At 42.4% G+C, this 11026-nt stretch overlaps 1 protein-coding gene across 2 annotated transcripts in view; it reads left to right on the top strand.

Moving 5' to 3' along the window:
* The first annotated feature begins 5822 nt into the window (after window positions 1-5822).
* The window catches only part of LOC125431702 (cystathionine beta-synthase-like protein), a 55134-nt gene continuing 49930 nt past the window's right edge, over window positions 5823-11026 (top strand). For both annotated transcript variants that reach the window (XM_048494738.1, XM_048494737.1), the window contains exon 1: window positions 5823-5939. The gene's annotated coding sequence lies outside the window, so the exon portion shown is untranslated. The remainder of the gene's footprint in view (window positions 5940-11026) is intronic.

Genomic DNA, 11026 nt, shown 5'->3' with positions numbered 1-11026 from the left:
AAACTTGGATTTGATGTCGGTTCTTAGACTAGTCTTAAAAATAAGTTTACAGGGTGATTGGCAGTCAACCCATTTGCTTCAGTCATCTGTGGAACAGCAGAATAAGTCTGAAGCTAGAGATTACAATAACAGTGTGGCTGCCACCCAAAGCAGCATCTTCTCTCCCATAGCTATATCTAGTAGTGCAAACACATGGCACATCACCATGATAGTTTTTCTACTCTGATGCATTTCATTGGCTATTACTTGTGGAAAACATTTAGTATTACTAGATGGTAACAAGAATAAGGCAAACCAGGTCTGCTATTTTCAGCAGCAGCCATGCATTCTTTGTGAATTAAAGTGACATGCTGTTTGTGTACCACAAAACAAAATCTTACCCTTAAAGGAAAAACAAATTGTACTCCAATTCACAAAAGTTTCCATCTTTGTTCACTGGAGGAGGGGTCTCTACAGAAATAATCATTCATCTTGGCTTAGCAATGAAGACTTTAAACCTAAGACTTTCATGTAGCCGAGAACCACAGTTGCTATCTGTGCTGATGCCTTCTTGAATTCTTGAGAATGCTTATATCATGTATTCTGCCATTGTTTGTTTTTCTTCCATTAATGTCCCAGATTCCATTTAGTTGGGGCAGTTCTAAACAAGTGTTTCAGGTAATAATCAATTTGTTACTGAATTCCCAATATGGAAGTATTTTAAAAACTTGCATTTTCAGATTAAAATGTTTGTTTCTTGAGCCTGCAGTTAATTATTAGCAGTTATTGCTGGCATGCCATACTGATTTGGCTTTAGTGGGTTTTATTTATAGGCTACACTTCTTACTGTCCCAAGGCACAAGTGCAGGTTAAAACTGCAAATCAATTTAATCTGCACACAGGGTGAGAAGCCAAAATTCAGATGAGAACAGGGTGAGAAGCCAAAAATCTGGAGAATTCAGATTAGCCTGTGGACTCCCACACATGCCAGCTGGGTGACCTTGGGCTAGTCACAGCTTTTTGGAGCTCTCTCAGCCTCACCCACCTCACAGGGTGTTTGTTGTGCGGGGGGAAGGGCAAGTAGATTGTAAGCCCCTTTGAGTCTCCTACAGGAGAGAAAGGGGGGATATAAATCCAAACTCCTTCTTTTCCAGTAGCTTTATTTAACCAATTTGTGTTTCAGCTGTAAGATTTTGGTCCAAGCATTTGATTGCTTGCTAAGTCAGTACTGTAATGATATTGTGAGATAGTCCCAAGTATAACTTTTCCCTGAAAATGGGAGTATGCCCCATAATTTCTTAGATGACCAACAATGTCATCCGAGATGGAAATTGATGCTCAGGGACTTAGAAGGGATGCAAGTCAGTTTAGGATTGTACTGTGAGTTAATGAAAGACGTTTTTTAACAAGTACTATGAAATAGAAAGATCGGACCCTGTTTCCTTTAGTGTTTACCCCACCCTCTGAATGTAAACTGGTAATTTTTTAAACTTTAGAACTATAAGTGAGTTGGTTTCTCCTAGTTCGGACACATGATATACCAATAGTGTCAAAATGCTACCTTTCTAATAGCTTTTGTGACACCTCACTCATCGGGAAACGATCGGTTTCAGTGAAAGATAAATAGTAGTGACAACCCTCGGAGTTTTTAGTGCAAAAACTTACAAATTTAAAAATTACCAGTACACTCAGTGGCATTAAAATATTTTTGTGGATGACTACTTGAGAGGACTCAGTTGTTTTTTACTTAATAAGATTTCTAATAAGTTAATAGGCTATGTGAAGAGCAAAATGTGTTCTCTAAGTGTCACTTAATATTTGAACAGTAAATAGTAACTCGGGAAAAATACTACTGGGGTTTCCATAAATTTTTTTCTTCCAATGCTTGACCATATGCATGTGCATGGATTGCCACAAGCACAAATTGCAGTTCTATACCGGATAAAATGTGTACATTTCTTTCATATGCATGACCCTCATAACAGCCCTGTGGACCAAGAGAATGACTGGTGCAGGGTCACTCAAGTATTTGGTTTAGTTAGGGTTTGATTCTGGATCTCTAGATCTAATCTAGTATTTCACCACTCTGGCTATCACGTATGTTCTCTTCTTCCAGGTTTGCCATATGTCCATTCTAAATTGCTCCCTATTAAATTCCTACTTAAAACTTTTATGATGGAATTAAAATATTGTCAGATTCTAACGGCTTATGTGACAATCGTAAGGCTTTGAAGTTTGTGGTCCACAAAGGACCACCTCTCGTGATACAAAGCTGTAAGCCAGTTCAACTTTCCTCAGAAGTGCTTGCTTAAGATTGTAGGGTGGTCTTTGGCAGGGCACAGCCCTTACCCTTGGAATCGTTTACCAGAGGCAGTGTTTTCAAGAGATTACTTTCTTATGTATGTTGGTTGAAGCTTAATCTTTTGGGCACATTGTGTGGTCTCTGACATATCAATTTTTTGGTAATTGCATACTGGATATGTTTGTTTGGCATGCTTTTTGTAAGATCCCTTGGGCCCCTTGTTGAGGGAAAGACAGACTGAAATGAATTCTGTGGAAGACGGGACTCCTGCTGAAAACATTCTAAAAATAAAGGCAATAGTATTCACTAATCTCCAGAATGACGGTGGTGCAAAGATGAGCTGATACTTGGCATGAGTTAGGACTTGTCAGCAAGGGTGTGATGATTCATTTTCCTTCTTGCTCGAAGTCTCTCAAAGTGGCTGCGTGTATCTGGGAAGGTGCCAAAGAGGCATGCTGCTTACTGGAAGAGTACAAGCAGTACAGCTTCCTGGGCTCTTTTATGCACCACTGCTAGCTATGGTACATTTTTTTTAGAAGCAGAGCCATACATGTCCTCTGATGTCCAATGCTACTTGGTCACTCCATTGATTTCTGAGATCAGCAGGCAGCATGTGAAGATAAACAAAAGGATGGTAAGAAATCACTTTTCTTTGCCCTCTAACTAGATTTTCCTTGACCTCTGGTATGAACAGCCCTCAAGCTGAAACAAATAGTGGGGCAGTAACCAGTGACATGGAGGCAGACAATGGCAAATCACCTCTGAACGTCTCTTGCCTTGAAAACCCTACGGGTTGCTGTAAGTCAAGTATGATTTGATAGCAAAAAATAAACAGTTTTTAGCAATCCCAATTGTGCAGAAGAGCAGCAAATTAATTTAGATTGTTTTGTTTTAAATGTTTCCTTGAAAAATTCTAGTTTTTTGTAAAGGTTTGCAAGAAATTGACATCCCCCCCATGCCACCTTTCCGTTTTCTGCTGTTTCCTAAGCATAATATTGTTTAAGTAAAAAAGGTAAAGGTAGCTTCCTGTGCAAGCACTGGGACATGACTGACCCATGGGGTCACAATGTTTATTGAGCAAACTGTGTTTATGGGTTGGTTTGCCATAACCTTCCCAGTCATCTACACTTTACCCGCAGCAAGCTGGGTACTCATTTTATTGCCTTCAGAAGGACAATAAACTTACAATTTCATTTTCCTAAAAATTCCTGCTTATTCCACAAAATGTTTTCAAAATTCGATTATGGCAAAAGTTTTTCATGGCGTCAATTTTAACATATATGTATTTTTTTCCAATGACAGTATTTAACAATAACGTCTTAGGTTCTTTAGAGGAGGAATTGTAGAATTTTAAACACCTGTTTTCATTCTTGGCTTTACTCAGTTTTGTTTAAAGCAGTCTTCCACCTTCCTCTAGTCCTGAGGGTGGGGGATTGGGAAGGCTTCACAAATAGAATAGCATAGGGCCTCTCTTCATCTAGATCTGGCCCGGTTCAGGTTCCAATCACTGCTTGCTATTACATTTACTGGGTGACATAAGAACATAAGAACAAGCCAGCTGGATCAGACCAGAGTCCATCTAGTCCCGCTCTCTGCTACTCGCAGTGGCCCACCAGGTGCCTTTGGGAGCTCACATGCAGGATGTGAAAGCAATGGCCTTCTGCGGCTGTTGCTCCCGATCACCTGGTCTGTTAAGGCATTTGCAAAGAGGATCAAGATTGGTAGCCATAAAATGCGACTTCTCCAGCAAATCGTCAATCCGAAGCCCCCCCTTTTAAAGCTATCCAGGTTAGTGGCCATCACCACCACCTGTGGCAGCATATTAGAAACACCAATCACACGTTGCGTGAAGAAGTGTTTCCTTTTATTAGTCCTAATTCTCCCCGCATTTTCAATGAATGCCCCCTGGTTCTAGTATTGTGAGAAAGAGAGAAAAATTTCTCTCTGTCAACATTTTCTACCGTACATGCATAATTTTGTAGACTTCAATCATATCCCCCTTAACCGCCTCACTCTCCAAAACTAAAGAGTCCCAAATGCTGCAGCCTCTCATAGGAAGGTGCTCCAGTCCCTCAATCATCCTTGTTGCCCTTCTCTGCACTTTTTCTATCTCTTCAATATGCTTTTTGAGATGCGGCGACCAGAACTGGACACAGTACTCCAAGTGCGGTCGCACCACTGCTTTTTATAAGGGCATGACAATCTTTGCAGTTTTATTCTCAATTCCTTTCCTAATGATCCCCAGCATAGAGTTTGCCTTTTTCACAGCTGCCATGCATTGAGTTGACATTCCCATGGAACTATCAACTAAGACGCCCAAATCCCTTTCCTGGTCTGTGACTGATAGCACTGACCCCTGTAGCTTGTATGTGAAGTTTGGATTTTTTGCCCCTATGTGCATCACTTTACATTTTGCTACATTGAACTGCATTTGCCATTTCTTAGCCCATTCAACTAATTTATCAAGGTCCGCTTGGAGCTCTTCGCAATCCTTTGTGGTTCTCACCACCCTACATAATTTGGTATCATCTGCAAACTTGGCCACCACGCTACCCACCCCTACTTCCAGGTCATTTATGAATAGGTTAAAGAGCACTGGTCCCAAAACGGATCCCTGGGGGACACCACTCCAGACATCTCTCCATTGTGAGAACTTCCCATATACACCCACTCTTTGCTTCCTGTTTCTTAACCAGTTTTTAATCCATAGGAGGACTTCCCCTCTTGGAGTTCCTTGGAGAAAAGGAGGGAATTATAAACATAGCTATGCTTTTCATTTTCCCCCTTACCAACCTATCTGAACCATCTGTTGCTCCTACCCTTTTGTTGGCTGCTGTTTTCAAGTGATTTTGAACATACAAGAATTCCTGCAAAGCTGTTTTTATATGCTACCTGACTGTTCCACTGCTGCTTTGCATCTCGACAGCAATCGTATGGTGCACTGTTGCACTGGAGACCTGTATGGACGCTATCGTATTTCGTTCTGAAAGCCACTATTAACCTCACTCCCCTACCATCTGAAATCTAACAACCAATCGCCAAAACATGGGTATTAACTGCACTGGCCGACATCACAGGGTTGTCATAATAAATTCCTCTTTCTCCGTTCAAGGGTGACATGCAAGATGTGGATAATAATTACTGGGTTTCGTTATGTAGTTAGGGTTGCATATTCTCGATTTCGGCTCCCCAATCGTACTCCACTCCAGTAAGGGAACCTTACTGCCCATTCACATTTTGTCTAAACTGCGTCGGATTTTTTTTTAGTGGGCAACTTCTGAACTACTCCAAATGTAAAGTCTCCTAGGAGCAGCTCCCGCTCTAAACCAGAGGCAGCCAAGCTTCCAAAGAGGAGCAGGAAATCCGGTCTGAAAAGGACCGCCGCGGTCAGCCTCGCTCACCTCCCTCCTGCCGCTCCGACATGTGGCACGAGAAGCAAATTGCGCAAGCGGCTCCACTGACAAGCCGCTTTCCCATTGGAGAGGTGTGTCCCCCTACGCCCCCGTCCCTGCCAATCAGCGGCTTCTTTCCAAAAGGTACAGTGGAGTGAGAAAGGCTATTCCCGCACGCGGAGTACTTCGTAGGCAACCAGCAGCAGCGCTGCTCTGGGCGAGGCGGCGCTTTCCATCCAGGCGGTTGTTTCTTGTTTCCGTTCCAAGTAAGTACAGGGCAACAATTGAAAATAAAGATTAAACATCAGAGGGGGGAAACAACATTAAGGGACGGCTTTTAGCCCGATGGGGAGGAAGGTAGGTGAGGAAGTTGGGCTCCGCAAGCTCCTTCTTCGTGAATAAGTGCAAGATTTTCCTGTGTTAGTCATTTTTGCAGAAAAAGCAGCGCGGCTGTGCTCCTTCTCGTCCATCTTTTAATTGCATCGTAAAGTCGTGCATCTTTTAATTGCATCTGAATTGCAACGGCTGAAAATGAGAGGCGAGATTTTGCGCCGGGTTTATTGAGTGTGGGGTGATATATATGCAACTACATTCCCTTTTGCTATAGATTTAAGGATGCCGCCGCATGGGATTGGAAACATTTTCCCTCACTCTTGCTTTGGTCGGTCGCTGCCTTGGCCTTTCCAAAACAACCGATCCCTCCCACCCCTCAGAAATGGATGATGCCAGTCAAAAGGGCTATCGAGGCAAACAGGCGGTTTTGCTTTTGCGAGATCTCCTTTGAAATAAAAAGGCAGTCTCTCTCTCATCCAACATTTAAAAGGAAAAAAATTGCGCTCCAGACTAGTTATAATATTGGATGATGCGCTTACCTGAGACTGCTCTGTGCTCTTGTTTCTAGACCATAGTTTAAGTAGAGTGCTCACAAATGATACTGCTGAGCTGATGCAATTCAGTGCATATTTATTCATAAGGAAGCTCGGCTTTGCTCACTGTAGTTGACTTCTAAATATCCACACGAATTCAATCTATCAGGAACTTAGTAGGACTTACTTCTGAGAAAACCTGCACTGAATCACCCTACAAAGCATCTTTTGTGCTGTAGTCCTGTGCACTTTTTCCTGAGTAAGGCTCATGACACAGTAGGACCTACTTTTGAGTATGCTTGCATAGGACCGGACTGTAAGATTGCTTCCACACAACTAAAACAGTGTTTTTGAGCCGCAATTTTTTTTTCATTTGATGCACAAATGTTTTTGGGTAGAAAGTGGAAGAGATCCATTTTCACATCAAATGCATATCAATATTTTTGCAGTGCAGGTTTTATTTTCGTGTGGTAGATCAGTGACTGCGAAAATGCCCTTATGATGTTAAGCATTACTTAAATGTTACTAATCCAACATTTGTGAATCAGTTGTCAAAATTTTTGGCCACTGGGTTTCTTGCGTCCATTGTACAAATATTCAACATGCAAAAAATGAATTAAGTAATACTTAATGCATAAGAATGCTATTTGAAAATAGTCTCATTTGAGTCGCCGTCTTGCTGAAACACTTCCAGTTGATACTTGGGCTTTGGAAACTTCATCTGCTGTGGGTATCTTGTGCAAACTCAAGTTACAAATAGCTCTTGCAGATAGGATGGCTGGAAAGCTTTTTCAAATGGGTACAGGTCAGATGTCAAAAGATGTTGGATACAGTTCCAGTCTGGCAAAATTCTAGAGATTTTGTTGGTTCCTGTTTCTTAAAGGGATCTGTTCAGAATTCCTTTCCCATTATGACTGGAAGTTAATGTTCTTAGGGGGTACAGACATGATCCCATTTTGTTGCTGGTGACATTAACTATTTAATGTGCAGTGTTTATAATCAGATCAGTCTCCTTTAGGATGTATTTTGTGAATGGGCAGGCATGGTTAGGAGGAAATGGAAAAGGAAGGATCCCAGCAGCAAAATATTCTGAGAATAATTTTTCAGACATGGTTAATCTCAGTTTGATGCAGTTGATTACATTATTAGTTCAGCAATCCTGCTATAATTTTATTAGGTCTAATAGCAAATTCCAACCCCAGTCAGGCAAGTAGCAAAACGCACCCACAGACAAGACAGGAGTCTCTGTCTCTCTGGGAATTCCCCAGATACAGAGAAGAAAACATGTCTTTGTGCATAAGCCAAATGAGAATTGAGGGTTCCTGGGGCAAGGAATATTAAAGGAGTGGTAGAAAGAGTGGCTTGCCCAGGTCCCTGAGAGTTTATAGATTCCTGCAGCAGACAGAGTGGGGAGAATTTCCATGATTCCCCCACCTCCCCTGTTAGCCTCTCCAGCTTGGTTGGCCTTGGGTTTTAGTAAAATAGGACCATTTAGAGGGAAGGGGGTGAGTTCTCTCTCTCTCTCTCTCTCTCTCTCTCTCTCTCACACACACACACACACACACACACACACACACACCACACACACACACACAGAACTTTGGCTGCATGAACATAGAGAGCCATTATGTATGTTCGAATATTTCCATTCCTAGATACCATTGGCATTTTGGGGATATATTTAGGTATCTGGAGTTGTGTTCAGGATTCTTAGAATAGCAGTATCTGGATCCTAAACATTTTTTAGAATTTCCAGGAATGTCTGGGGCTGGCATTTTAAAGCTCCTAGGCTTTCTTCTGTGTGATATGTTTCCCAGGCATCAGGAGGGAAGTTGGTCTCTCAGAATGGAAGGAGATGTTAGGAGAATCACTAGGACTAGACTTGGGAAATACGACCCAACTTGTTCTGGGGGATCTCTCAGTGGCCTTCAGTACTATTAGCCATAGTGTCCTACTGATCCGCATCAGCACTGGGACTAAGGGGGACTGTGTTAAAATGATTCAAGTGTGATGTGAGGGGAAAGTTTTGCTGGGAAATTCCTGCTCTGCCAGTAACTTCTTTTCTTTGGGTTCTGCAGGGCCCCATCTTATCCCCCATTCTATTTAATATCTACATGAGACTACTGGAAGAGATCATCAGGAGGAATGGGCTGTGATGTTACCAATATATAGATGATAGCTCCACCTTTCTTTTCCACATAATTCAATGGATACTGTTGATATTTTGAACCAGTGATTGGAGTTAGTAATGGGCTGGGTGAGGGTAAACAAGCTGAACATTAATCCTGACGAGACTGAGATTCTCTGGATTAGTGGAATGGTAGACCAGGACTGGAGCTCTTTTGGATGGCATTATACTGCCTTGAAAACCAGGTGGCTATGGTGCCTTGGAGTGACTTTACCTAACTTTGGCTGGTGCATCAGCTATCTCCATTTCTGGTTCAGTCAGACCAGTGTTGGTTTGCGCTTTAAAACCCTACAAGTCTTTAGGTATCTGAAAGACCATCTTTTCCCATATGTTCCCACCCAGGTATTAAGATCATGGGGGAGGCCCTCCTGACTGTTCCACCAATCAAAAAAGCTTGTCTGACAGGCATATGAGAGAGGACCTTTTTAGAGGCATCTCCACAATCATAGAATAACCTGGCCCCCTGTCTTCAGGAGACCGCTGAAGACAGTTTTATTTAGAAATGCATTTGACTCATTTCATTTTTGAAATTTTAAAATATCTTTTATTCATTTTATAACCAATGTTTTATTTATATTGTAAGTTACCTTGAATGCTATAAGGTTAAAAGGCATCTAATAAATGTTTTAAATAAATAGAACTGTTTGCCCAATCACAACAACACTTTCATAGCCTTCTGAACATGGACAAACAGGATAAAAAGGCTGCAGACCTTGACTTCATTTCAGGGTGAGATTTTGTTTTTTGTTTGGGGTAATGTACCACTGCGCTGGCCTGGATGACCCAAGATAGGCCAATTTCATCAGATTTCAAAAGATAATCAGGGTCAGCTCTGGTAAGCACTTAGATGGGAGACCCTCGAGAAAGTCCAGAGTTGTCATGCAGAGGCAGGCAATGGCAAACCACCTCAGAAGGCCTCTTGCCTTTGAAAACCCCACCAGGATCACCATAAGTCAGCTGCAACGAGCAATGATTGCTCTTGGTACCCTGGAGACAGCATGGCAATTTTTTCCCCATGGAAAACCATGGAGGTGTGAGACCGCAGTCCCAGAATAAAGTGACCTGTAGGTTTTCTTTAAAAAACGTGAGACTTTATTGAGGACTGAAGCATGCGAGGGATAGACGAATTCTGGGGAATATAGAAAGAACCAAACCTTAAATCCCTGCTGCCCTTGGCCCACCCCCTTGCCAGGCCCAAGAGCTTCAGTTACAGTAAGATAACAAAGGGAAGAATACCAACATTCAAATACAGAGTTAACATTACAAAGGATAGGGGCTTGGCCACACCCTGGAGAACTGTGGCTGCATTTTAGCTTTCCTTTCCTGGAAGGCTGAAAGGGGGAGGGGGGGATGAGCCAAGGGGCCCATCCTGATAGGAGGCAAATAGGATGTCTAGGGGCAACTGAACATTGCATCCTCCAGCCCAAGTTGTTTTTCCCAGGGGCCTGTAGAAATGTATTTATTCCATTTATACCCCGCCCTACACTGAAGTCCCAGGGCTGCTTACATAATGGGATTAAAAGCCCCATTAAAACTGTCATGAGCTCAAGACTGAGGCCTCCAGCCTTACCTCTAGAAATCCGGGTTCTTTTCTAACCAGGCTCTCCAACTGCTGAGTTTATAAAGTCTTTATTTCAAACGATAAAATAAAAAAGATTGCTTTCCCATAGTTTTCTCGGCATAGTACATACTTATAGGATTTCTTTGTTCTTATCTCGGGAGCCCATGGCCCAGAAATGGTTCCCTGGCCAAGTCCCAAAGTGGAATCTTAAATCCTTTGTTTTCACCTTCCCAGGAAAACTCTGTTCCAGCCACAAGGTAATTTAGGCCTTTGAAGTTTTACTCTGGTACATTTGCATAGGCCTTCCTATTCTCCATCCGAGATTAAAGCTACCTATCATGTTGGTGTGAGTTGGAATTACAGGATGCCCTTTCCTCACAAAAACATAAAATCCTAAAAACACAAAACATAAACATTAAAAACCACCATAAAAACATCATTTAAAAACAGTCAATAAAAACATCATTAAAATCCCCATCGTTCAGCTGTCATTGATGCGGGGGACCCTGGGGGGGTCACACATTGAAGGCCTTGGGAACAGGAACCCCCCACTGCTACTCTCTGGAGAGAACCACTGAAGAACAGTGCCCCCAAAATCCAACCCACAGAGCTGCTCCAGGAGGATACCATGGTCAATGGTATCGAAAGCGGCTGTGATTTCCAGAAGTATTAACAGGGAGGAATTCCCCCCTGTCCCTCTCCTGGTAGAGGTCATCCATCAGGGCGACCAAGGCCGTT

Source organism: Sphaerodactylus townsendi, linkage group LG04 (assembly GCF_021028975.2).
Source record: "Sphaerodactylus townsendi isolate TG3544 linkage group LG04, MPM_Stown_v2.3, whole genome shotgun sequence".
NCBI lineage: Eukaryota > Metazoa > Chordata > Lepidosauria > Squamata > Sphaerodactylidae > Sphaerodactylus > Sphaerodactylus townsendi.
The sequence above is the reverse complement of the archived record's forward strand: the minus strand, read 5'-3'. Positions and strand labels throughout refer to the sequence as shown.